Raw genomic sequence first — 26562 nt, 5'->3', positions numbered from 1 at the left:
CCTGCACCAGCCTTTCTGGGAAAGAGCAATTAAAAATAGCGAGGGACTGGAAGCGCCGTCCCTGCTGCTCATCCTGCCCCTGCGTGGGGAGGACATGGGGAGCTGGGTTTGGAGGGCAGGTGTTTCCCTTTGCTTGGCTTGGAAAGACCATCAGGGCCTGGAGATAGGGCTGAAGGGGTGTCATGGGGGGATTCAGCCTTCCTGCTCTCAGGGAAGGGGACAGCAGGCCCAGAGACCCCCAGGGAGAGCCACTGGGGCTATTCTAGCGTTGTTGCCTGCTGGTTGCCAGCATGATGGAGCTGGAGCTGGAGCTGGAGCTGGAGCTGGTGCACAGCTGAGGTTATATCCAGGTTGGAGACAAGAATGGCAAAGGCCAGGCTGTCTGGGGAAGGGGTGGATAGAGCAACATCCTGCAGCCCCTCCCCAGCTGGCTGGGGTGGGAGTAGGACTTCAGGGCCAGGTGGGCGGCTCTGAGCATCCCCACAGGCTCCAGCACATCCACCCCACAGGCTCCAGCACATACATTCCCATGTGCTCCAGCATATCCATCCACATGGGATCCAACCCATCCATTCCTATGGGTTCCAGCACATGCATTCCCATGTGCTCCAGCACATCCACCCACATGGCTCCAGCCCCTCCATCCACACAGTTCCAGCACATCCATCTCCATGGGCTCCAGCCCCTCCACTCACACAGGATTCAGCCCATCCACTCACACAGGCTCCAGCTCCATGCATACATGTTCTCCAGCCCCTTTGGGTTTCAGCCCCACCACTCCAGTGCATGCCCATGGCTGGGATGGGTGCTGGACCCCTTCCCTCACCAAGGCTGGGGATGGCCCCATGCAGGTGTAGCCAGTGACACCTGCCCGTTACTCCGTGCCAAACCCAACCCCTCTGTTCTCAACCCTCTATCCCACTGGTGTGGACCCTGCACCTCCAAGTGCTGCTGTTCCCACTCCCGCTGCTCCCCAGCTCCACACTCCCCTCCCTGGCCCGTGGGGCACCTTGGCTGCCCCTTGGCCGGGCACCCTCCGGGCTGCTCCGGGCACCCACGTGGTCCCGCTTTGCCCAAGCCGTGGGTCGCCTGCCAGCGCCTGCCTGAGCTTCCTTCCACCTCCCTAATGAGAGCAAACAGGGCCAGGGCAGAGCCCCCGAAACTCCCCCAGCGGCGGCTCCCGGGGTGCTCGTTTCCTCTCCGCTGCGCTCGTCTCGTTACGTCCTAATTCCCTAACGAAGGGCCATGAGAGAGGAAGTCTTGCGGAAGCCCGTCCTGGCAGCAGCTTTCCTGCTACCAACCTGCTCTCCGGCAGAATGGGATTTCCTCGGGATCCCACAAGACCTCCCTCGTGTTTTTGGGCTGGCATTAACCACGCCGCTCTCCTCCCCCTTCTGATCGCTCAGGGCTCCACCGTTTTCCTTCCAGTTTTTCATTTGTCCAGGTTGTTCCCACGCCCTCCTTGAAAATACTGGCAAAATGTTCATCTTTTCCCATGCCACCAGTGTGCCGTGGATTTCCAGGTGGCTCCGAGCATCCCGAGCTTTCCCCGTGTGCCTCCAGCTTGGTGGCTGCCGCTGGTACCATGTCCAGATGATGCCTTCTTGGAGACGCTGGTGTTTTGGGATTGTCCTGGGACAACAGCTGTGGTGCCCCAGAGGGTTTCTTAGCACAAATGGGAATGTCCACCATCACCAGTTGTCCTTAACCATGCACTAAGGATCACTATTCGTTGTCACTGCTACGGAGAAATCCGCTCCCTTTTCTTTTTATCGATGGCTCTTCTGCATCCCTCGGCTTCCCTCACCAACTCCTTCCACCTTCCACAGATTCCCTCCCTCACCGCCTGACAGCATCCATGAGATCCATGGGAAACAGGGCAATAGTCCACATGTGGAACCATGAGAGCCCCTGGAGGCTGGGACAAGGGGCTGGAGCAGGGATGGACTAACAGACACCCCCGAGGCTGGGCAGCTGATGAGAAGCAGATCCAGCACTGCCTGGAATCCACTCACCCCATCTCCTGCTGGCCACCCCTGCCAGCTCCAGCAATGGACGTGCTGCCACTTCTTGGGGATAAAACCGTTCCTCTGCACATGGATGCACCATCAGGGGATTTACTGGGGGTTGTTTTTCTTTTAGAGCCAGAGCAGCGACACTGGAGACCCCGGGCAGACAGAGAAGCATGGGCAGGTCTCTGCTGCTGCCAGGGGGACGGATGCAACGTGAGCAGGCGTGTCTGGGCTCTGTGTGGGTAACGATTTTAACAGTCTGGAGGCCTCCTTTGGGGACCCTTTGGGGATGTGAGGAGGAAAAAGCCAGGTGGCAAACACCAGGGTGTCTGCTGGCTCGGTGCAATCCCGATGCTGCCAGCTCGTCGCTTGGCCGGCTCAGGTAGCCCAGCAAAGCTCGGGATAACACGGGAATTTCCCCCTGCACCCTTTCCTGAGGAAGTTGTGCTGTTGCCAAGGGGAAGCCCAGAGCTGGGGGGCTCACTGGATTCCCGAGGGGATGGCACAGCAGCGATGGCCCTGCAGGGTTCATGGGAAGAGGGGCAGCTCTCAGGGGGCTCCACCAGGTAGGTGAGACCAGCTGTGGGGCCCTGCAGGGATCAGAAAGGGAGCCGGGGCTTCTCCTGCCTCTTCCACACTCCCTGCCTTCCTGCACGGGGCTCACCCCAGCAGGTGAAGGCAGGAAGGCATCAGGCAGCACAGCAGGGGAGGTGGGAGTAGCACGGTGGGGGGCCCAGCTGGTGCGTGGGCCCACGGAGAGGCTGCACAGAGGAAGGAGGAATGGGAAAACGGCTTCTTTAAAGCCCCGGGTGACACGGGAAGGCAGGAGGGGGGTGAAGCAGGGAGGGCAGGGCCTGAGGGGAGCCCCCTGCCTCTGGACAGGAGGGGATGGAGAGCCAGGGCTCTGTCAGGGAGCCAGGCAGGAGGAAGGCAGGGCCTGCAGGGCTGAATGAAGCACCAGTGACTGAGCTGCATCAGTGACCACAGGCACTCCCAAAGCCACCGCTGTGTTAGAAGCAGGACTCTCCCAGTAACCCCCAGACCCCACCAAAGCTTGGTCCCCAGGAGCCACAAACACACAGACTAAGCCCCTGCACCCCCTCATTCCAGAGAAGGGTCCTGTGGTGGAGGTGCAGGAGGAGCCCTTTCTCCCAGAGCCACCATCCTGCCCTGCCCAGGGAGCTGCTGCAGCCTGCCCACGGGAACGGGCTCCCATCAGCAGCTTCAGACCATCTGGGCTTGGATCCTGACTCCTGATGGACCTTCTGGCTCAGGGGAAGAGCTCTGCAGGGCTGCAGGGGGAGATCTCTTCCAGACTGTCAGGCATGTGCTGGGATGAGACGTGTATGGCCAGGTGAGGGGGACATATCACTGATCTGTATCCATTCTAGACATCCACATGCATCCCCTGTCCATCCTCCTGCTCAGCCCTGCTTCCCTGGTAGGAGGTGATGACCAGTGATGGACTCCTCCTTGGCCCGTGAGTGCTGACCCCGTTCCCAAGGAACATCCCTGAGGAAGCACGGACAAGAGCTCAGCTCTACCTGAGGAGCATCTCTGGCTGCCTTGGAAGGCAGGGAAACCTGGGTGCCCCTCACCATGGGATGGTGGCCAACAGCTGGAGCTGGCCCTGCAGTGCTCCAGGGACTTGGATTCTGTGTTGGGAAGACAGGAGGCATCTTGGAACATAAACATACTTGGGACAGAAAGAGAGCTCCTCTACAAGGTGACCACTGGGTGATACCTTCATGTCTCCAGAGAGGCCAGCTCAGCTCCTCCAGTGTGTGACCACCCCTGCCTTGCTTTGAGGGCAAGGTTTTCCACCCATGGAGGAGCTGGTCCCCCAGGGGCAGCTGCTCCCAAGAGCTACTGAAAAGCCTTACACAGGGTCGTGTCCTGGGCAACCACATCTCAGGATGGCATCTCCTGGGGGCAGCTGGTGGAGGGTGGATCAAGACTCAACCATCATCTCGGCTTGACCAAAAGGGATCATTTCCATGAAGTGCAGGGAAAACTGAACCCTCTGACCGTGGGAGACAGCAGGAAAGGGTTGTGGAGGAATGGCAAAGGAGAGGGTGGCGCCCTGAGAGGAGGGGGTGGCGGGTTGGAGGGGTGGAGGTGCCACAAGGTGTGTTTAATTCCCGGGATGGCTTCGGCGGAGGATGTCCTGACAGCACGGCACAGTTCCTCCCAGCTGTGCTTGTCTGCAACGCAGCCATGCCTGCTTCCCCAAAATACTTGGGAGGGCTGGAGTAGGCCAACTCCACCACCCTCATCGATGCTGCAGGGAGCCTATTTTAAGCCTTGCTAACGTAGGAGGATTAAATTTGGCTGGCTGAGACACGTCCTGCTCCCAGCTGTCCCCCAGCCTCCCCTGAGGTTGGCAGCTCTGCCGCAGGCACGGCTCACGAGGCAGGAGGCTGCCCTGGGCCTCCAGGGTCGGCTGCCCTGTGCAAAGTGAACCCAAAACTGGGGCATCTCCTCAGACACAGAGGCACCCAGCTTGGGTTGAGGGCAAAAGCTCTTCCAGGTGTTGGAGTCAACAGGTTGACCCACAGGAACCTGGTGGGAAGCAGAGCTGGTGGGAAGCAGGATTCTGGTGGTATGGATGGGCTTGAAGTGAGCCAGGGGTCTCTATCCCCATGGTCCCCTCTACAGTGCCCTTGCCTGGAGGAGCCGAGTGATGGGGGAGCCCATGCCTTCCCCTCATCCTGGTATCCCCCTGCCTGTTGGGGATGTCTGTGCCCAGGGAGTCCTGTCAAGACCAAGAGACCAATTTGCCCCTTCATATGGAGTCCTCAGTCCTCTCCCTTGCCCCACTCCCCCAGACTCCCCCAGATCCCACTCAAGCTCATTGTTTTATTAACTGATAGAGTGCTCATTGCTGGAGGTCTTGCAGAAGAACCTCATGGAAAATCGCGTGTTGCCTGCATGGAATTCCCTGCCTGGCGCCAGCAGTGTGTATATTTAAGCACGTGTCACACCCGGCCATCCATCGGGAGCTCCATCACCGACACCCTCCGGAGCCTGGGCAGCCCAGGACAAACGCTTGGCCAGAGGAAATGAGGCAAGAGCTGATTTACACCCATTGGGACACACCACCACTGTCCTCCCTCCCCTGCCACCGGGAGCATCACTCCATGGCTCTTCCTCCCTTGGATGACGGGGGTAATAATCCCCATCACCTATTTTCGAGGCCGTTGTGAATTTTCATGAGCTCCCATCTGAACGGGGCTTTGAGCAGGAAAACTGCTGCATCAGCTCTAGGCAATGATAAACAATACTCAGCATTTACATATTCAAAGCACTTTGATTAACTCTTGGGGTTTAAGGACTTGAGTCGATTCCCACCCGACCCGGCACGGCAGCTGGACGGGGCGAGCGGCGGCGCTGGGGGAGAGCTGGGGGGAGAGCTGGGGGTTCACCCCTCCGGCCAGGGCCGGGAGATCCCCCTGACAAAGTCACGCGAAGCACCTCTTGCCTTAAATCCCTGTCTGGAACGGAGAAATAATAAAGCCGGCTGGTCCCCGCCTGCGGGAAGGGGCAGATCCCGCCATGCGGAGCGGGTGCCGAGCGTGGAGTATCATCGGTTCTGCTGCAGAAGCTGTAACCAGGTGTTAAATAGCTGTGAAATGCTAACTTGATTCATGCGGGAGTTGCAAAATAAAGGGGATTTTTCTCTTCCTTAAAAAATAAATAATACTTTTAAAAAATTTAAAAAATTAGGGAATGATGGGCCCACGCCTGCCCTGGATGCACAGCGCCGTGACCTCCTCCCCAGCCGCCTGCCAATTCCACGGGGGCAAAAAGCCGCGGAGACCAAACCCAGAAGCACGATTTTAGCATTTTATTCAGAGGGTTTTTTTCTTTCTTACCAAGTCTTCCAAATCCCCTGGTTTTAAATGCCGCCCGCTCCCCCCCTACCCCGCCCCACACCCCTCCCCAGCGGATGCTGAGCCCCCCGGGGGGTTTCTGCTGCCAGAGGATCCTCCAGCATTATTATTGAAATCACTGTCAAACAAGAGCAAAACCTGGTGAAACTTTGGTGCCGCCCTCGCCCAGCGACTTCAGATCCAACAGCGGCCGGGGGCTGCCTGCGCTGGGGAGGGGGTGTCCGTGGGGAACTGCCAGCTCCAGGGCTAAACCCCTTCCCGAGCGCTGCCGAGCCGCCCCGTCAGCTCCTTCTGCAATTAATTAACGGCACTCTCGGAAAAAGTAGCTCTCACTGCTCCGGCGTCGGGGGCAGTCATCCCGCACCGCAGGATCCCGGCGTGTCCTCCGCCCCGAGGCAGAGGACATGCTGCTGCCATGCCCGGCGCCGTCGCTGCACACCCAGCACCGCGTCCCTGGCCCTGAAAATCCGGCGCTGGCTGCGAAAGATAAAGGGCAGGGACACAGCCATCCCTGCGGGCGGCTGGGAGCGGTGAGCCGGGCTGCGCTGCCCGCCACGCATGAGCACTGCGAGGCCGCCGCTTTGCTTTCCTAGATTAAAAAAGGTTTCCCTGCTGCCAGGAAGGAAACTTTGGGCACCGTCCCCTGTGAAGCAGCCTGGGAGCAGCGGCCGGAGCAAAGCTCTGGCCAGCTCCGGGAATGGCAGATGCTCGGAGCTGGTGGGGATGGGGGGAGTTGGGGGTCTGTGCGGGCACCGCCGCCCCGGCCCGTGTCCCAGCGCCGGTGGTCCCTTGGGGAGCTCTTTGTGCCCGGTGATGGGGACAAGTGGAGCGGGGGCCAGCGGGAGGGACAGATCCAGGTCCAGAACTTCCTGGGGAGAGACCCCAAGTGAGACGTCCCAGCTGGTGCCCGCAGCAGGAGGAGGGAGCGGCGAGGGCGAAGGGGTGGCTCTGGGGTTGGGGTGCGGGACTGACCGAGTCACAAGGACAGGCGGACAGGGGCAGCATCACCCGGCCACACTCCCGGAGCCCCGCGTGGCCCCGCGGTGCCGGCAGGACACCCCGGGGACAGGCTTCTGCCGTTCACCCTCTGCCCGGTCCGCGTCGCGGGGGGCTGAGCATCCCCCCCCTGCGGGCTGCGGAGCGGGGACGCGGGGGACACCGGGGTGGCGGTGCCGCGCCGCGCCGGGCCGTGCCGTGCCGTGCGGTGCCGCCCGCGCCGCGATCGATCGGCATCGACCGTCCCCGCCGCGCTGCTCCAGTTTCCAGCCAATGTCGGGCGGCGGCGGCCCGGGGACCCGCCGGTGGCACCGCGCTCCGCCTGGCGCCGCCCGCACCGCGCCGGCACGAAGAGCCGGCCTGGACCGCGCCGGCCGCGGAGCCGCTCGGCCGGGGGCGGCCAGGGAGGGCACCGAGCGGGGCACCGAGCGGGGCAAAGGGACGGGCACGGAGCGGGCCACCAGACCGGGAAAGCAGCCGGGCACAGGACTGGGCACTGAGCAGGGAAAAGGGCCGGACACTGAGCAGGGCACTGGATCGGGCACTGAGCAGGGCAAAGGGCCGGGCACTGAGCAGGGCACCAGACTGGGAAAACAGCCGGGAAGCAGGCTAGGCACTGAACAGGGAAAGGACCAGATAAACAGCTGGGCACTGGATCGGACACTGAACAGGGCAAAGGACCAGGCACTGAACAGGGCATCGAACTGGGCAAACAGCTGGGCCCTGTACCAGGCACCAAACAGGGCACTGGACTGGGCACTGAGCAGGGCAAAGGACCAGGCAAACAGCCAGACACCAGACCGAGAACCAGACTGGGCACTGAACTGGGCACCAGTCCAAGAACTGGACCGATCAAACAACCAAGCAATGGACTGGGAAAGCAGGTACCAGGCCAGGCAAACAGTTGTGCACTGAACCAGGCACTGAACCAGCCACCAGACTGGGCAAACAACCAGACACCGGAGTGGAACAGGCACAGATCCAGGCACCAGACTGGTCACTGAAGAGGGTACTGGACTGGACAAATGACTGGGCACTGAATAGGCACCAAACTGGGCACTGAACCAAGCACTGAACTGGGCAAACAACCAGACACCAGACTGGGCACTGAACTGGGTACCAGACCAGGCAAACCACCACAGAGCACTGAACTGGCAAACAACTGGGCACCAAACTGGGCACTGAACCAGGTACTGGACTGGGCAAACAGTGAGACACTGGAGCAGGTGTGGAACCAGGTGCCAGACTGGGCACTGAACAGAGCACTAAACTTGGCTTTGAACTGGTCATTGAACCAGGCAAACAACCAGGCAAACAATCAAACACCAAACCCAGTAAACAACTGGGCATCAGGCACCAAACCAAGCACTGAAACAGGGACTTGACTGGCTAAACATCCAGACACTGAAGCAAGCATGGAACCAGGCAGTGAATCAGGCACTGAACTGGGTACCACACCAGGCAAAGACTCAGGCATTGTACTGGCACTGAACCTGACGCCAAACTGGGCACTGAACGAGGTACCAGACTGGGCAAACATCTGGGAACTGAACTGGACTGGACCAACAACCAGGCACAGAACCAGCCTCCAGACTGGTCACTGGACCGGGCATGGAACTGGGCACTGGGCCAGGAAAACAACTGGGCATGGAACCAGGCACTGTGCCAGGCACTGCTGTCATGGGCACAGAACTGGGTACTGAACCAGGCAAAGAACTTGGCACCAGCCCTGGCAATGCTGTACCGGGCACTGAACTAGGCATCAAACCAGGCAAATAGCCAGGCACTGCATCAGGCTGTGCTGGGCTGAGCACTGAACCAGGCACCAAACCAGGCACCACATCAGGCAGAGCTCTGATGGCACTGAACCAGATACTTACCCAGGCACAAAACCATGCTGGGCACCATTCTGGGCGGCACCATGGCTGCACCAAGCTGGGTTCTGCCACACCAGGCACTGACTCAGGTACTAAACTAGGCACAGTGTCAGATAGCACCACACAGACCATGGCACTGGGTGCTGCACTGGGCACCCCGTGCCAGCCTGTCCTGTCCTGCAGCAGTGCCCTACACCAACACCCGACATCCCACACTGTGCCCCTGGCTTCACCCAGCTTTATCCCAGCAGAGCCAGGCCCGTGGTCCCCCCAGGTGCCCGTGGTGCAGCTGCAGGAGCCTTGCCTGCTCGCGTTATTTCCGCGATAGCGCTGGGATATTCCCAAACACTGCCTCCATTATCCCCTCCCGGGCTCCCGGCACAAGCAGCAGAGTGACCCGAGCGTGTTTTGAAACGCAGCCCTGGCGTTAGGTACACAACCCTGCAGCTCTGCTTACCACGGAAACGCTCGGCCCGGCTGGATAGAGCGGCTTTTGATCGTGCGGGTGTCGCTCCCGGAACCCGCCCGGCCCCCGCCTCAACCGCTGCGCAACCGGCAGCGCACGGGGGAAAACAGGGCTGGCCGGAGCCCGGGTGAAATCCCCTGCTAGGGAACGTCCTCAGCCACCCTCCAGATGGGTGTTAAGAGAGCACTGGCGATGTGGTTTTCAAGGCATCCTTTGTGGAAAAGCCAGGGCAAGTGGATTTTTATGGGTCTAATGCCGTGGCACTGGGGACTTCAGAGGATGGTTCCAGGGAGAGGCATGACAACGCTCCCGGGCACAGGGTGGGATTGTTGGGGATGTCCAGTGCAGGGCTAAGAGCTGGACTTGATGATCCTTGTGGGTTCCTTCCAATTCAGGATATTCCATGATTTTATGAGTAGCTGGAGAGACCAGGAGAGGGAGAAGTGTTGGAAGCAGCAGGAAAGATGAGGATGGGGGGCTCCCAGCATGGGTTCAGAGCTGAGGAGCTCAGTCCCCACTGATGGAGCACAAACCTGGGCTGGCACCACTCATCTCATGGATGCCCTGTGCCACTTCCCAGGGCCAGCAGTGCCCCTCCAGTCCTGGGGCAGGCCAGGGAGGCTGGCACAGGCTGACTGTCCATGCAGGACCGTGACAGTGCCCTGGCAGTGTGGGGTGTCCTTGCAGATCATGCATTGGCTAGTACTGTGTGTGACCAGCCTGCTCAGCAAGGAGGAAATGGGTGACAGAGGTGGGGGGGTCTGGAGGGTCTCAAGGGTGGGTGGGAGCAACCCAGATGTGCCATCACCACACACGCTGGGGCTGGGGGAGGTGAAGCCGAGAGCTCGGGGTGCCTTCAGGAGGTGACTCAGTTTCCCCACACAGACAGGGACAGGGGGCCTGGCTGTCCCTTCCCGCTCGCTGGGAGGCCGGTGGCAGTGGTGGCAGTGGTGGCAGTGGTGGCAGTGGTGGCAGTGGTGGTGGTGGCCGTTGGGCTGGCAGCAGGCCGTTGCAGAGGCTTCCTGTTTCTGCAGGATCCGGCTGGCATTGTGCCGCACAGCGAGGGGGGCAGAGCCTCTTCTTGCACCTGCCCAGAGCATCTGCTAGGGAGAAAATCTCCATGGCAACTCCGCCGGTTCCTCCATCCCTGTTCCATGGGGGACAGGGTGCTCTGCCTCTGCCTCCCCCCACCCAGCTGGGATGTCCCCATGGTGGGAACAGGCCACTGGTGCCCTGGGAGATGGACCCTGGGAAAGGGTGGCTTCACAGCAGGGCAGCCCCTTGCCATGGAAGCTGCTGATCCCTCCCCCTGGGGGCTCTGGGTCTCAGACCACCTCCCATTGAGGTCTGGGATTCACCAAATTTTAGGGGTGGTTCTCCACTTGGCTCCCAGTTTCAGAGAAGGTAGGTGGTTTCCCTTCTTCCCTGACACATCCCATCAGGACACACTGAACCTCTCTGTGCCTCAGCTGGAGTTGGGACCTTTGCCCTTTCCAAAGTGGAGAGGGGAGGAATTTTGGGGAGGTGGCATGAGGTCCCATGGGATTGGGATTGGGGGGCTCCCGAGCCTGGAGCTAGCAGTGAACTTGGATACAGGGTGCAAACTCCATGGTGTTCATGGGAACCTCCCCTGGATGGGGGTTGTTGACCATCATGCAGATCCCTGGCATTTCTCCCCTCGCCCTGTACGGGTGCAGGGGAAGAGACAGGAGCTGCTCTCTTGGGCGTGGAGGTCCTTGCTTGTCTGGTGTCCCTTGGGAAGCTGAGCAGTGTCAGTGCCCTCAGCCAGTGCCCACAGACCCTGAGCCCACCACCCTGCTCTGCCCTGGGTGCAGGGGCTCTCCAAGGGTGGGCATGGGGAGGGGCCAGGGAGGAGGTGAAGGAGATGGCTTTCAGTGAGAGTGGAGAGAAAAGGGAGGGAAATGCAGCTGGAAGAGCCACAGAAACTCCTCACAGGCAGTGAGGGAAATACTGTTGGGTTTTCTTTAAGGGCTGGAGTGACTCTGCCTGCAAACCCTCTCCTGGTTCCAGGAGTGACTGGGATGCTGGGGGACAACCCCACCTGTCCAAAGGCCACCAGTCTCAGCAGTCCCTCCAGGTACCCTGTAGCCCCAGCTTGGCTGGTGGTGCCTTTTCTCCTCCTTCCCTCTGACTTCCAGAGGAATCTCTGCTCCATCCCTGGCGTCCTCACTGCACCCCTTCCCAAATCAGGGCTTTCAGGCAACCACTCAGCTGCTGGAAACCCACAGCCTGTGCATTTTTCCAAGGGGAAAGCAAACTGCAGTGCCAAGGAGTTGAATGAGGGGATCCCAGCCCTCACTCTGGGTGAGGGTCAGAGCATCTCCCAGCTGCAGGCAGATCACCCCACTTAAGAAGGATGTCCCAAGGTTTCCTTCCTGCAGCCAAGATACTGCCAGTCACTGCACCAAGAGGCAGACTCTGACCCAGAGGGTTTCCAGAGGGAAGATAAAAGAGTGGAACAACTGAAGGAATGGCCTCTCTATTTTATAAAGGTGGGAAACTGAGGCATGGGATGATTTAGGGACTCAGTCAAGCCATGTGTGACAGAATGCAGATGGCCCAAATCCCAGGCTCTTTCCTGAATTGCTGCTGAATTTTCCCAGAGGCAAAAAATAGCAATTTTGGATTGCCTCCGAAGCACCCGTTGAGGATGCTGAGCCCTCAGGAAGGAGGGAGCAGCCAATGGAAAGGATCCCAGGGCACCAACCAGAGCATGGGGAGATGGTCCAGGATGGGCGGAGAAGGGGACAGAGGTGATGAAAGGACAAGGGGAACAGCTTTAAACTAAAAGGGGAGAGATTTAGATTGAATGTTAGGAAGGAATTCTTCCCTGTGAGGGTGGTGAGGCCCTGGCACAGGTTGCCCAGAGAAGCTGTGGCTGCCCCACCCCTTGAATTGCTCGATGCCAGGTTAGACAGGGTTTGGAGCAACCTGGGCTAGTGGAAAGTGCCCTTGCCCATGGCAGAGAGGTTGGAAATGGGTGATCTCTAAGGTCTTTTCCAACCCAAACCATTCTGTGGTTCTATGGTGTCCTCCTCAGGTCTATGTTGGAGATAAATATTTGGGATTATTCATGAACTGGAGAGAGTGTCACCAGTGAGATCCCTGTGGAGAATCTGCTAGGGCACATGGCAGTCCCCTTCCTGGAGGTCATTCATGCCTGGAGAGCTCGGGTCAGTCTCTACAACCTGCCATGTGCAGGGTCCCAGTTGTGCCAGTCTCTGTGCCCATCCCCAGACTGGCCCAGGAATGTGCAGTGGCCAAAGCAGCACCAAAGCACCACTCCAGGGACGAGGACCCAGCTGCCCTGGGAGCCATAAATGTGACCCAAAGCCAGGGTATTACTTGAAGGAACCTGATTTCCACCTCTGGCCACCAAATGTCCCTTCCTGGGTCCCTTGCTGTGGGCTCAAGCCGGGTGCTGGGGACCAGGTGACCCTTTTCCTGGGACTTGTGCGCTCTCAGCCCAGCTTTGTCTCCATCCCAGCTTACGTGCCAGGTGGTGGAGGAGTTTGGCCTTTGCTGCTTGTAGAGAACTGCCCATGTGTGAAGATAAAATGGAGGGAATGTCACGTCCTGGCGCTGCCGTCTCCAGGAGCGGCCGGGGGGGCTGGGACGTGCTGGAGCTCAGCACGAGGAGCTGTGATGGGCTGAGCTTATCGACTTCCAGGCATCACCTGTGTGGTTCATGCAGAGCAAAAGGACCTCCCCAGGGGTGTCTGAACCCCAAACCCCCTTTTGGAGGATTGTGTCCTCCTGCCCTGCTGTGCCTGGACACCAGTGCAGGTCCCCAGCTGGCTGGGGAGGGTCCCACCCTTGCCAGGTGCTGGATTTTTTCAGGTGGGTCTGAACTGGGGAATTAGTGGTCTCAGAGGCAAGAGGCTTCATGAGCTGCCCCACTGGCACCCGTGGGGTGAGCGGGGTCCTCCCTCAGAGCTGTGACAGGACTCCTGGCTGGGAGGGGAGCTGGAATGCTTTGGACCTGGGCAGATGCTGGACAAAGTGTGCTCATCACCCCGATTGGGACTGGGATCTGCTATTTCAGTCGCTGTGACCTCATGGTCTGTAGGTGCCTTCGAAAATAGCCCGGGGGCGGCCGCAGGGGCTGGGTTTTAGCGGTGCTCCCAAACCTGGGCCGTGACAGAGCAGCACCACAGTCCCACGGACAGGGGCAGTTCGGCAGAGACACCCCGAGGAACTGGAACTGCTGGACGTGGAGAGAGGGAAAACTTCTGATCCAGAGAATGCCAGAGCTCCAGGTCATTGCAGAACATGAGAACAGGAAAAGGTGGCAGAGTCCGAGGGGACAGTGCTGAAGTCATCAGCGTTAAAAATGGCAGCAAAATCAGCCTTTTTCCTGTGAAATAATTTGGCTGGGTTGAAATTGCTTTTCCTGATGGCAGCCAGCCCCTTCAGGGGTTAACTGCAGCCCTGCTGAGAGAACTGTAAAAGGTGTTTCCGAAATATTTCCACTGCCCCGTTGGTTTTATGGCCAGGAAAGGCAGGGCAGGCCCGCCTGGGCAGCGGGGTGCTGCCGGATGGACTTGCAGATGGAAACCAGGTTTGGGAAAGCAGGCAGGGATTGCAGGCTGGACATCTACCCAACAGTGGCGATGGATGCAGGAAGGGACCCCCGTCGATGCGCCCCTGATGCCATGGGGGTGATAAAATCCCTCCCTGGCTTGGGGGATGGTGTGAGGCTGCTCAGACACAAGTGATGGGGTCACTTCCATGTTGGGTTATGGGGGGTCTGGATATTCTGTGGAAAGGATTGGGTTTTGGGGATTGTGGAGTCACGTTCAGTCAGCCTAATTCCCCCACCCTTGGCCAGTGCTGCCGGCTGGGACCTTTGTAGGACTCAAAAAAGGGAGAGGATGGGGAGGTACCTCACCCTGCTGAGGGTGGTCCTCAAGGGCACAGTGAGTAGAGACACAGGTTTGCAGCTCTGAAGGCCATAGGAGATGCCATGATGCTGCCTGGATGCTCCACATGCCCTGGGCTACTTAACTTCATCCATGTGCCCTTGGGTTGGGCTTGGACACACAGAATCATTAAGGCTGGAAAAGCCCTCTAAGACCATCAAGTCCAACCATTCCTCCAGCACTGACAAGGCCACCACTGTCCCCTGTCTCCAAGTGCCACATCCACATGGCTTTTGAACACTTCCAGGGGCAGTGATTCCAACACTTCCCTGGGCATCCTGTTCCAATGCCTGACCACCCTTTCTGTGGAGAAATTTTCCCTAATATCCAATCTAAACCTCCCTAGCAAACTTGACTCCTTGTTCCATTGCTTGCTACCACGGAGAAGAGACTGATCACCCCCCCCCCCCAAGCTCCACCCTCCTGTCAGGGAGTTGCAGAGAGTGAGAAGGCTCCCCTTGAGCCTCATTTTCTCCAGGCTGAGCACCCCCAGCTCACTCAGCCTCTCCTGATGTTCCAGACCCTTCCCCAGCTCTGCTCCCTTCTCTGGACACACTCCAAGCCCCTCAATGTCTTTCTTGTCATGAGGGGCCCAGAACTGAACAGCATCCTGAGGAAAACAGAGGGTGCTGGCCATGGGTGTGCTGGACACCCCAAAAAGCCTGTTGCAGAGAGCATGGCCAGCACCAAGCTTTGCTCTGGCCCATGATGGACGTGCCAGACGTTCCCTCCTGCCTGATCTGCCCCTTCAGCCACCCCCATCCCTGGTGCTCACGCTGCGCCTGCTCCCTGCAGCTCTCCTGTGCAAGCCTTGGCTTCCCTCTTCCCTGCGCTTCCAGGCCAGGTTTCCAAGTGCTTTACGCTTAAGCTCAGGCCCAGAAATTTGTGTCCAGGCTGCAGCAAAGAAACAGCAGCCAAGTCTGATTTGGGCAAAAAAGTAGATTGAATTCCCTGACCTGTGCAGGCAGGACATGAAACAGGAAGGCAGTCATGGGGTCCCCTCTCCAAAGCAACCTTGAATTTGGGGCCTCTCCAGCTGGGTCGGTGGCTGGGTGGGTTCTGATCACCTCTGGACCTGGGAAGGGGCATTCCAGGGTGAAGGATAAGTGAAGGAAGGATGTTTTTTTGCTGGGGTGTCAGCAGCTGTGCGTGTGGGGGGCTGGCAGGAGCCGGCACTCGGTGGCCAGGCCAGCCCGGACGAGTTGAGGGGAATTTTTATTTTCTCTTTGTGCCTTTTCTAGCTCTCAGAAGTAATGAAATGCAGGAGCCAGCATTAATGCACCATTAAGACTGCAAATTTCAGCACGCAGCCATCAGGAAATGCAAATAGTCGGGTCCACTGTCAGCGCTACCTCTGCCGTGGCAGCGGAGGAAGGGGCTGGCACGTGGCTGACCTTTGCTACCGGGATGAAATCCCTGGTGATGCTCAACTGCTGGCTCTGCCTCCCTCCCTGAACCCTTCAACCCTTCCTCTTCTCCCACCTACGCCTGGGCTCATCCCCCCACAAGCACTGAGGGGAACAAGGAGGAAGGAGGTGGCACAAGGCGGTGTTTGGGCTCCTCTGTGCCTGTCCATGGAGGGTCTCATGCTCCTACTTAAGGCTTGGGGTGATCCCAGGGGGCCGAGGGGAGGCAAACTGTGCCAGGGCTGCTTTGTCTGTGCAGGGATGTGCCTGTCCTCAGGCCACTGAGGGTGACAGCCTGAGGAAGAGGAAGAAAAAGGCTGCAGGAGCCTTTGCTGCAGCTGGCGAGCACTGCCTGTTCCACCTCGCAATTGTACTGTGCGTCGCTGGCAGGGACCTGCTTTTCCATAAATTTGGGTGGAAGGGAGAGCTTGGCAGGGCCCTGGGCTGCAGGGAAGGATTTACGGCTGCTCTGGCTGCTCTGTGTTCTCCTTGCAGGGGCTCCTGCAGAAACACCCCATGGGAGGAGGAGGAGGAGGAGATGGAGGAGGGAGCCCGTGCTGGCATCTGGCCAGGGAACAGGGTCCTGGCCAGCACTGGATGAGAGGAGCAGGGGGGCTGGAGGAAGTGTGATGAAGAGGGACATCCTTAGTTCATCCATGGATCTACGGTGACCATGGGGCTGGGAGAGCTGGGGCAGCCTGGGAGAGCTGGGGCAGGGTAATGGGGGGGACTCCCATGCTGGGCTGGAGGAGGGCCTAGAAAGGGACTGGCTAGAGTGAGACTTCCAGCAGTGGGGAAAGGGTGGACAGACACCTCATCCACCTCTGGGAAGCTGGTGACATCTCCCTGCTCCTGTCTGGCCAGGTGCCAGGGGCCCCAGGAGCATCTCAGGGCACCTGAAGCACCTGGTCCCCTGGGGCATCTTGGGGCACCTGGAGCACCTTATCCCTTGGAACATCTCAGGGCTCCTGAGGCACCTCCTTCCCTGGGGTACCTCATCCCCTGGAGCACCTCAGGCAGGGCCACCAGCTGCTGTGGGTCCCAGTGGTGAGCACCATCCTCCTGGAGCAGGTAACAGCTCATGTTTGCTGACAAGTGACAGGTTTCCACCACCACTCTGTTGCCTCCTGGCTGGCAGCCTGGTAGGGGGTCCCAGGCAGTCCCCCCAGCTCGGGCAATGCACATCTGTGTATCCTTGCTGGAAGAACATCGACCCCAGGAAGCGCCTGGGCTGGGTTACGAGGATGCAAACCTGCTCTGATAGCTCCGGTTTGCTCTGGGTTATCCGAGGTGATGAGCTGCGCTGCCCCAGACTGCTGGGAGAAGACTATTTTCCCTCTTTCCACCGAGGTTTGAGTTTTCCAGGCAGCCTTGAGCAGCGCTGGAGCTTTCCCAGAGATGCCTCGTGGCTCTCCATTCTTCCCTTCTCTCCTGCCTGCTCTCCTTAACTCAAAACAAGAGTCTCTCGAGGAGGGGGACGCATCCCCAACATCCCTCCTCTCTCCCTTCGCTGCGAGCACAAAATAGGTACCCGGCCACGTTTCCAGATGGGAACGTGAGGCCTGGGGATGGATAAAGAGTTTTCTAAGGCTTCGGAGCAAGGTGTGGACAGCGCTGAGAATAGCATCGCGAAATCTCAACTGCCAAGCCCTTAGCCTAACCAGAAGGTTATTCTTCTTCCCTTATGCTCATACATATCCATTAGGATGAGACCATATGTGTGAGATGTAGATGAATTTCTTTCCTCTTGACAAGTCCAGTTGGTCTTCCTAGGTAAGGAGATGGTGGTCTGTTCCCATCCAACTCCAGGCTGGCTCTTTGCCGCGATTTCTTGGGTTGTGTCTGCCCCGGAAGGAGTGGAGCTACGAGTCGGAGCTTCAGGCCTAGCTCTTCTCCACACGCCGGGGTTTTTGATGGCAGACATCCCTGGGGGGGCTGTGGAGGTACCCCCTGGGTGTGGGGAGCACAGGGAAGCTTTCAACCGAGAGCAGCCAGGTGGGATAGGGCAGGGGGAAGGGCTGCTGGCTGGTGCCCAGTAAGGATCCCTGTTCCCAGCCAGGCCACAGAGGGCTCCCTGGGGAAGAGGTGGCTTCTCCCACAGTGCTCCTTCTCTTCAGGTGGCTGCACAAGGTGTCTCCCAGAACACTGTGATGGCACCCTTGCACACCTCAGCTCGCCCAAGAACTGGGTGCCACCTTTGTAGCTGAACAAAGGTGCTGAAGAGTCCCTTGAAGATAAAGCGAGGAGAGAGAACTTGGAGGTTTTAGGTGGTTACAGAGACACATCCAGTTGTTGCTCGGCCCCAAAGCTTCCTATCTGGAGGAAGAGTGGGTCATTTTGACATCTCCCAGTCCATTAGAGGCTGTGGATCAGTGCAGAGCCCAGATGATGGATGGGGTTCAGGTGATCACAGCTTCCTGCACCCATGGAGTCAGCTCTGCCAGCTCCTTTCAATCCATAGATGATGTGTCACTGCTGACTCTGTTAAGGGCAGAGAGGAGCTTGGTGAGGTTGGGGTGCTGCTCCAGTGTGAGGGCCGGGGGGTGATTGCTCCTCAGGTGTGAGATGATGGAGCTGGGCAAAGGAGACCAGCCCTAGCAGAGAAGGCAGCCTTTAAGAGTCACAGAATCACAAAATCACAGAATCATAGATTCCTGAAGGTTGGAAAAGCCCTCTAAGAACAATGAGTCCAACCATTAACCCAACATGACTGTGTTCACCACTAACCCACATCCCCAGGTGCCACATCCACATGCCTTTTGAACACTTCCAAGGATGGTGACTCCACCACTGCCCCAAGCAGCCTGTTCCAGTGCCAGAGTCCTTTCTGCAGGGAAGGGTGTGCATGGCTCACCTCCACGCTGTCTCGGTGAAGGCTCAGCTGCAGCGGCGTTGACGGGAAGAGGGGATGTGAAAGAGGGGAAAATGCATCCAGGTGGGATCTCACAGCAGAGGGACCTACTGTGTGCCTGTTGTCAGAGGCCTCATGACCCTGAGAGGTGACAGGGCACCACCTCCTCCTTTTGTGTCCCTGAGCATTGCTGATGCTGGCCCACCTCCACCAGCATGTCTGCAGGGATGCTGCCACGAGCCAGGCCTTCTGCTGCACACTCTGGGCTTTTCCATGGCCTTCCATAAAACACTGATGTGCTCAGGTGACACCATCCGCCTCAGGATCCCACATTCCTGAGGCTGTACGTGCAACACCTGGGTGCAGGATTGCAGGGCTGGAGTGCTGGGCAAGAGGCGATGACCTGGCTGCCACACTGGCCAGGAGGCCAGCACAGTTTTCACCGTCACTTCTCCACAGCTCCTGACTCAAGCCTGCCCAAATTAGCTCTTGCCGTAAGTAACCTTGATATTTCCAGTGGAAATCACGTAAACTGCACGTCTGTTTTTAAAATCGGGGTTGCCTCGACCTTTCCACGTCTTCCTTGTTTGTGTGGAGAGGCAGAAGGGGTTTGGAAAGCCCCATCCAGCCCCGCAGTCCTGGTGGTGAAGGCTCACAAGGATGGAACAGGTATCCTCCTATTCCAGGTGCTGAGCATGAAGGATCCTGTCCCACCACAGGGCTGGAACTGGATTTGAGGTGACAACACAGGGCTACCCAAGGGATGAAATGTGGGAGGACATGAGCAGGGCAGGAATAATTCCCCCTGGAGTCTGGCTTGCTCTGCATTTCAGCTCCCGTCTGAACGGCAACACCCTGGTCTGAGAGTGGTTGTTTTCACGCCACTGGTGTCTCCCCAGGCCTGGCTGCTGAGCAGCAGCTCGGGGTGAGCCAAAAATCCACAGGCTCTGGGAAAGCTCCGGTGTTAATGTGACCCAGGACCGGTGTCCCCTGCCTGGCCATGCACCACGGCACTTGCTTGTCCCTCTGTCCTTGTCACGGCTCAGGCACTGCTTCCATGACCCCCAGCAGCAGACGTAGGCAGCAGGATCCACCGGGAAAGGATGGGATGGGATCGTGCCGACGTGCCCCAGCCCCGCGGCTGCCCGCCCTGCCTGCGCAGGCAGATGGCTTTTGCAGGGCGCTCCGGATGTTGGAGCCAGGCTATTTTGGACCACGTGGGCGTCTGAATTCCAGGCGAATCCCCGGCTCAAAAAAAAAAAAAAAAAAGAAAAAAACCCCCAACGCCTGCCAGGGTCCCCGGAGGTGGAAACGCTGCAGCTCGAGTGTCCTCGTGGTTCTCCTGCTGCCTGGCACGTAGGCGTGACTGCGGCTCCAGCCCACCCGGCCCCGCGGCACGGACCCCCTGTGCCCACCCGCCCTTCCCCTGCCAAGGGTGGGACACCCGGCTGGCCGGGCTGTCCCTGGGCACCGCGGGAGCAGCTCCTCAGCCCCCAGGTCAGGGCTGATTCGGGTGGGGGTCTGGCTGTGCCTCCCTGCTGCAGACTGAGGGGGATGCTCGCCAGCCCCCAGGGCTCCCCACGCCGTGCTTCCCCCCTCGCTCCGCTGTGCCTTGGGTGGGAGAGGGCAGAGGGAAAGCGGCTTCCTGCCCTTCTCCCAGCCGCCGGCGCGGCGTCTGTTTGCTTTGAGGCCCGGGTCCCTCCTGCCAGGACATTCCCGGGCAGCGGCCGCTGCCGTTTGCACGGGAGCCAGGGGGACAGCCCGGACCACCCCCCGCCACAAAGGCCGGTGCCACACGCCTGCCCCGCACCCTCACCCCCCTCCCCGGGCACCCCAGGAACCCACGCTGGGCTCCCACGAGGGATGTGAACCATCCAGTGACCCCGTGGGCAGCAGGGGCTTGTGTGCCCCCGCCCCCAGCCCTTTCCAGGAAGGGGTGGCCGGTCCCCGCGCCGCTGTGGCATGTCCCCGGGACGCGGGGCCAGCGCGTCCAGCGTCCGCCATGTGGGAGACAGCTGGGGTTAAAAATTAACACAGGCAGAACTCAATTAAGGGGCAGCGGGGGCCGGCAGAGGGGTTTGTGCTGCCCGGGGAACCCCCGTCCTGAGACTCGAGGCTTGTGCAGCCGGGAAGGTGTGGGGGGGGGACTCCCATGGCCCCCCTGGCTGAGGACAAGGGGCTGAGGTGTCCCCTGGGCTTGGCTGGGCACAGACAGAGCCCTGTACTGCCGAGGCAGCCAGCAGAGCATGATGGTGGGTCACTCTGACCTGTGTTCTCGGAGGTCGGCACCCAAAAAAATGCTGTGTGCTCCAGCTCTGCTTTCCAGCACCATCAGGGCCAAGGGGTTTCTACCAGTCTGCCCCCAGCTCACCAGAGTGGGGGATGTGTCTCCCAGCAGAGCATCCTGTCCAGCTTCTCACTGCTGGGTCTCACCATGTTCCCCCATCCAGCCCCCTCCCCAAAATCAGGAATGTCACCAAGGTCTGGGGCTCCTGGCACAACATCTGGCTGGATTTGGGTCCCCTCTGCCAGGAGACACCCCACAGCCTGTGTGGAGGAGGTGACGAGCGAGTGCCAGCTCTGTAACCCACTTGGATGGCAGCGGTCAGGCCAGGGAAACTTGGGGTTGGGAGTTTTGGAGGTGTGTTTGTGCTCTGGAGGTTGTTGGGACACGTCTCCCACTCATGCAGCCTTGGCAGCCCTCCAGCTGCTGTTCCACGGTGTCCCACTGCCACCTGGGGTGGGGGGACATGGACCTCTGTGACCCCCCTCACTGCTGCAGGGTCAGGATGCCCAGCATCACCTTCAGGTCCCCTGTCCCTCCCCAGTTATTCCTGGCTCCCTGTCTGGAGCCAGGCAGAGGTCCTGGATTTGCTCCCTGCCTGGGGAGGGGGCAGTGCAGATCCCACTGATGGAGCCTGGAGGCTCTGGCAGGCAGAGGGCAGGGCCAGCTCTGCTGTTTGCTGGCTTGCTTTCTGCCTGTCCCCTTGCCACCTGTCCCCATCCCCTGTCCCCTCTATCCCTGTGCCCTGTGTCCTCCATCTCCAGCACTGTTATTCTCTAGTCCTGTCTCTCTGTCCCCTCAGCCCTGTCCCATTTGCCCTTCATCCCTATCCCCATTCCCCTCATCAACCTTGTCTCACTTCCGTTCCATCCCTGGCCCTGTCATCCTCTATCCCTGTTCCCTCACCCTCTTTTCCTGTCCCACTTGCCCTCCATCCTCATCCTCCTGTCCCTCCACAGTCCCCAGCACACCCTGGGAAAATGTTCCAGTAGCAGGAAGAAGGCTTATGGGCTGCATCCCCAGCAGGATCTGCCCCATGCCATGGGAACCTGCCAGACTGGGGGCAGTGGGGGACCCTCCTCTGGATCTGGGGCCCTCCCTGGGGCTGGAGCACTGGTGGCTGGGCTGTGGGAATGCTGGGGAGTCTGGAGGTTTGCTGGGGAGCACTGGGTTGGAGCCCCAGCTTTGCTGCTGCCACTGTCAACAAGTCCCCACTTGGCTCCATGCCTCAGTTTCCCCTCTCTTCAGGGATTCTTGTCCTCAGTAAAGGTGATTTGTGCTCATGGAAGTTTTCCAGGTACTCTGAGAAGTGAAATTCTGCTGCATTTGGGGATTTTCAGCAGGTGGCAAACTCCAGGTGCCACTGCTACGGGCTGTGCCCTTGGCAAAGGGGACACCAACACCCTGCGGCTCCTGGTGGCATCGGGGAGTGGGTCAGGTCCTTAAAACCAGCCAAAAACAGGTGAAAGAAACGCCCTTGGTGAAGCCCACCTGGGTGAGATGGTGTTGTGTGCTGGGCAGTGTCACCAGCTGGGGTGCTGGTGGGATGATATCCCTTCTCCCATGTCACCAGTGTCACCCTCATCCCACGTGCCTGGCACGAGGCTCCTCTCCTCCTTTTTTTTTTTGGGGGGGGGGGAGGTTGAGAGGCTGAATTGTGGAGGGAGGCAGGAGGGGAGGGCACTGGGATGGCGAGCAGAGGAGTTGAAGGGGTGCCCAGGAGGAGGGGGCAGTGCCCCCCCATCGCTGCCGCCCAGGAGGGAGATTTTTTTTGGGAAGGCAGAGCATCGTCACAGCACCCGCGGTTGCGAATCCCAGTGGCTAAATATGCGAGAGGCACATAATTAACGAGACGTGGATCAAATACAAACAGCGCATCCGAGCTCCTCGGCCCCCCCTCCCTCCCCTCCCGCCCCATCGCAGATTTTTTTGTTTCCTTTCGAGGCGGGAGCGGGGTGGGAAGAGATTTCGCATTCCTGTGAAAAAAAAAAAAATCAACGGCAACACAAACCCAGTTTCATTTTTGTCAGGGTTTCTGCTTTTGAGAGGGTTTGGGTATTTTGCTGGCAACCGAAAAGGCTGCGGGAATTGGGGGTGGTGGGTTTTTTTTGGGCTGTTTGTCCCTGGAAAGCTGCTCTCGGCTGAGGAGTGGGGATTTAAGCGATTTTTTTTTAAACTTCCAATTTTTCAGTGCCCACCACTCAAAGGGGAAAAAAAAAAAAAAAGAGCCAACAACAACTCTCCCCCTCAGCAGCAAAAAATCCTGTCAAAAAGTTGAGCAGGAAACTTCTGGGCCAAGCCTGTTCCCCACCCCCCCTACCCCCGCGGGGCCAAACCTCGGGATTTGTCCCCTCCCTCCCGGTGACTTATCGGGCCATCGATTATTTGCTGTTTATTCAGGGGGATTTCAGCGATGTCCCGCCGTGGGACCACGAGGTCTCTCCCGGTGGCAGCGGCGAGCCCGGGGCTCCGGGGCTCTGGATTTGGGGATCCTCACCCCGGACCAATACAATGTGCACCCAGGTGTGGTGATGGGATGGGGGGGGGGGCGCTGTGAACCCCAGAGTTCCCCCCCTCACGCTTTGGCTACCTCTTGCTTTTGGGATCTGCTCCGAGCTGCATTCCCACGGGGGAACAGAGGGGTGGGGCTTCACCCAGATGGATGGGGAACACTCTGTGGTCACCCCATGGAGGGGAGGGACAGAGGGACTGACACCCCACAAGGGACACAGAGAGATGGGGCACATGCAGGGGGACACCCCACAGTGGGGACAGAGCGGTGGAGCACATTGAGGGGGTACCCCATGGGGAGATGGACAGAGGGATCCCCACAGAGGGGCAGAAGGAGGAGGAACACTGGGATAGGGGGTGTGCACAGGGATGTCACTGCTCAGGACACAGAAGGATGAAGGAGGCACAGTAGGGTGACACCCCACACGGGGATATGTGGGGAGTGGGGGGGCACAGTGGGGTGACACCTGTGGGTGCAGTTGGGACATGGGGTGCACAGTGGGGTGAAACTTGTAGGGCACAGGTAGGACATGGAGGGGGTACAAACAGGGTGACACCCGTGGGGGTGGATGGGATGTGGGGGGCAGAATCCGACCCCATCCGTGTGGGTGTCTGGGGCACGGGGGTTGGCACACGGTGGTGACACCCAGGGGGGTGGCTGGAACACGGGGACACACACCACGGTGACACCCGGGGGGGCAGCTGGGACACGGGGGGACACACTACGGTGACACCCAATGGGGGGCGGCTGGGACATGGAGGGGGACACATCCCAGCAACATCTGTGGCGGGTGGACAACCCAGGGAAGGCACAGCACAGTGACACCCGTGGGGGCGGCTGGGACACAGGGCAGGGGGTGGGCACACCGTGGCTACCCCCGTGTGTGCCTGTGTGGGTAGATAAGACGGGGGGGGGGGGTCCCAGCGGGGTGAACCCCATGGGGGGTTGGATGAGGCACGAGGGACACTCTCCGGTGCCACCCGCGGGGGCAGCTGGAAAGCAGCGGGGTGACACCCGCGGGGGGCTGCGGGAACCCCGGGGGCTGGGTGTGTACGCACAGGGCGAGGGGGGTCGGTCCGTGCAGGGGGTGTGTGTGTGTGTGTCCGTGTGTCCGTGTGCGTGTGAGTGTGTGCGGGGCGGGCGGGCGGCGCGCGCGCGGGGCGGCGGGGGGCGCGCGCGGCGTGTCGCTGTCGCGGTCGCGGCGTGTCGCGGTCGCGGTGTCCGGCGGCGCTGGGGCGCTGCGCTCGGCCCGGTCCGGTCGGGTTTGCCGGCAGCCGCGGGCAGCGGCGGCGGCGGCGGCGGCAGCGCCGTGCAGCGCGGAGCAGGGGCTGCGCACTCCCAGAGCGAGCGGCGATGTGGAGGTGGGTGTGCGGCGGCGGCGAGGCACCGAGCCCGCCTCGGCTCCCCCCGGCCCCGGCCCCGGCCCCCGGGCAGGTGCTGACCACCCCCTTTCCCTCCTTCCCTCCTCCTGCCCCCTTTCCCCAGCGCCCCCCGCTCCCCGGCAGCGCTGCCCGCAGCGCAGTGGCTCCCGGACCGCCGGTCGGTGCCGGCCCCAGGGGCGCTCCGGGCGGTGGAGTTGGGCTGGGGGGTGTTGAGGGGGTGGTGGGTAAAGCGGGGGTGGTGGAGAAGAAAAAGTTTGGCGGGGGGATCCGCGGCTCGCCCCGCTGCCCGGCGCCGTGCCCGGGCTGCCCGCGGCGGCGGCGGGGCCGGAGCTGGCCGCCTGCCCGCCTGCCCGCGTCGGGCCCGGCCGGTGCTGCCTGCGCGGCGCCCGAGCGGCCCCGCCGCTTCCCGGGGATGGGGAGGGATGGCGGGGAACGGCGGGGGTAACGAGCAAAGTTTTTCTCGGCGCGGCTGAACCCCGCTGCCGGTACCCGCAGCCCGGCGGGGATGCGCTGGGAGCCGCGGGGAGAGATGGGGTGAGCCCTCCACGTCTCCCCCCCCTTCGCCCCGGGGCCGCCGCGGCAGCGCCCGGTGGTTTCCCGGGTGACAATGGTGGCGGCGGGGCCGGGGGCGGCGGGGGCGGCGGCGCCGGGGAGGCGGTGGGCAGCGGGGCCGGCACTGCCACCCGCGACGGGGATCGCGTGGGGGCGCCGGGGGACTCCCAACCCGGTGCTGGTGGCGGCCCCTCCGTGCTCGGTCTCCGCGCGTGGGTCGCTCCCGCCTGCCCGGGGTCAGCCAGGCTCCGGCCGCAGTTTGGCTCCGCCGCCCGTGCCCGAGCGCGGGGTGGCCGTGGGAGCGGCGCCGCTCGCCATCGCCCAGCCATGTGCGACAACTCACCCAACTTTATCATCCCCCCTCCCGTTCCCAACTAAACCCCCACCCCACCCCGCCCCGCTTCGCCGTCAGACGGGATTCCCAAACGCCCCGCTCCCCCCCACCCGCGGCGGGGAGGGCACCCTGCGCCCCCCACGCACCCCGACACCCCTCAAGCCACCGCGGTCGCACCGTGGAACATCCCTCGTTCGCACCGGCGTGGGTGCCGCCAGCCCCAGAGCCACCGTGGGGGTTGTGGATTGTGCCCGAATTTGGGAATTACGTCCCCAAACTCCGCCGAGCCGCGGCCCCACGAGCCCCATGGGGGTGTGGGGTGTTTTGCGGGTTTTTTTCCCTTTTATTTTAATTTTATTATTTCTATTTTTTTTTCCACCGCATCCCGCAGCCGGCAGCGTCCTTCCTGCGGGGCCGGGGCTGCTTCGGGTCGGGTTATTCTTTGCTGGGATGATTGATTGGGGAGAGGAGGATAGGGGGGTGGGAGATGGGATGGGGATTGCCGGGGGGGCCATCCCACGCACAAACAAAGCTGCGCACACATCCTGCGGTAACGGCCCCGCGTGTGCGCTGACCCGGCCGGGCAACCTTCACCCCCCGCCTACCCCTGCGGGGGGGGGCACAGGGGGGATGACGAGGGGTGCCGTGCTGCGGGAGGGCGGGTGAGGCCGGGTTTTGGTGGGGGGTGGAGGGGATGCCCATCCCGGCTACCTGGGGCGCGGAGCCGGGGCCGGCGGAAGTTTTGTTTCTCTGGAAACGGGCCCTGCTGTGTCAGCGGCCCCTTTGTGCCGCTTTGTCCGCGCCCCCCGGCCCCCAGCCCGGCGGCGGGGCCGCACCTGGGGCTGCGGGGGGACGGGGAACCCCTCGGCCCTCCCTGCCCCCCGCCCCCGGCCCCCGAGTGCCCCGGCCCCCGCTGCTCCCCTCGGGCTGCGCTGCATCCCCCGGCGGGGCCGAGCCGAGGCGGGGGTCGCGTGGGAACGGGGGGGTGACCCCCCCCTCCACGAGGTCCCGCTCAGCGGGAGCGCTTGTAGGCATGGAAACCCCGCTCCGTCCC

The 26562-nt window shown here is 60.8% G+C and overlaps 1 protein-coding gene across 2 annotated transcripts in view; it reads left to right on the top strand.

The window, feature by feature from the left end:
- The first annotated feature begins 24523 nt into the window (after positions 1 to 24523).
- CXXC5 (CXXC finger protein 5) overlaps positions 24524 to 26562 on the top strand; it is a 35979-nt gene continuing 33940 nt past the window's right edge. Inside the window, exon 1 of one of the 2 annotated variants that reach the window (XM_050312056.1) lies at positions 24524 to 24601. The gene's annotated coding sequence lies outside the window, so the exon portion shown is untranslated. Of the gene's footprint in view, positions 24602 to 24657; positions 24675 to 26562 lie in introns of those variants that run through there. The other variant, XM_050312057.1, reaches the window with a different exon arrangement.

Source organism: Myiozetetes cayanensis, unplaced genomic scaffold, assembly GCF_022539395.1.
Source record: "Myiozetetes cayanensis isolate MyiCay16 unplaced genomic scaffold, myiCay2020 scf17, whole genome shotgun sequence".
In the NCBI taxonomy this organism is placed as follows: Eukaryota; Metazoa; Chordata; class Aves; order Passeriformes; family Tyrannidae; genus Myiozetetes; species Myiozetetes cayanensis.
This window is presented reverse-complemented; position numbering and strand designations above follow the sequence as displayed.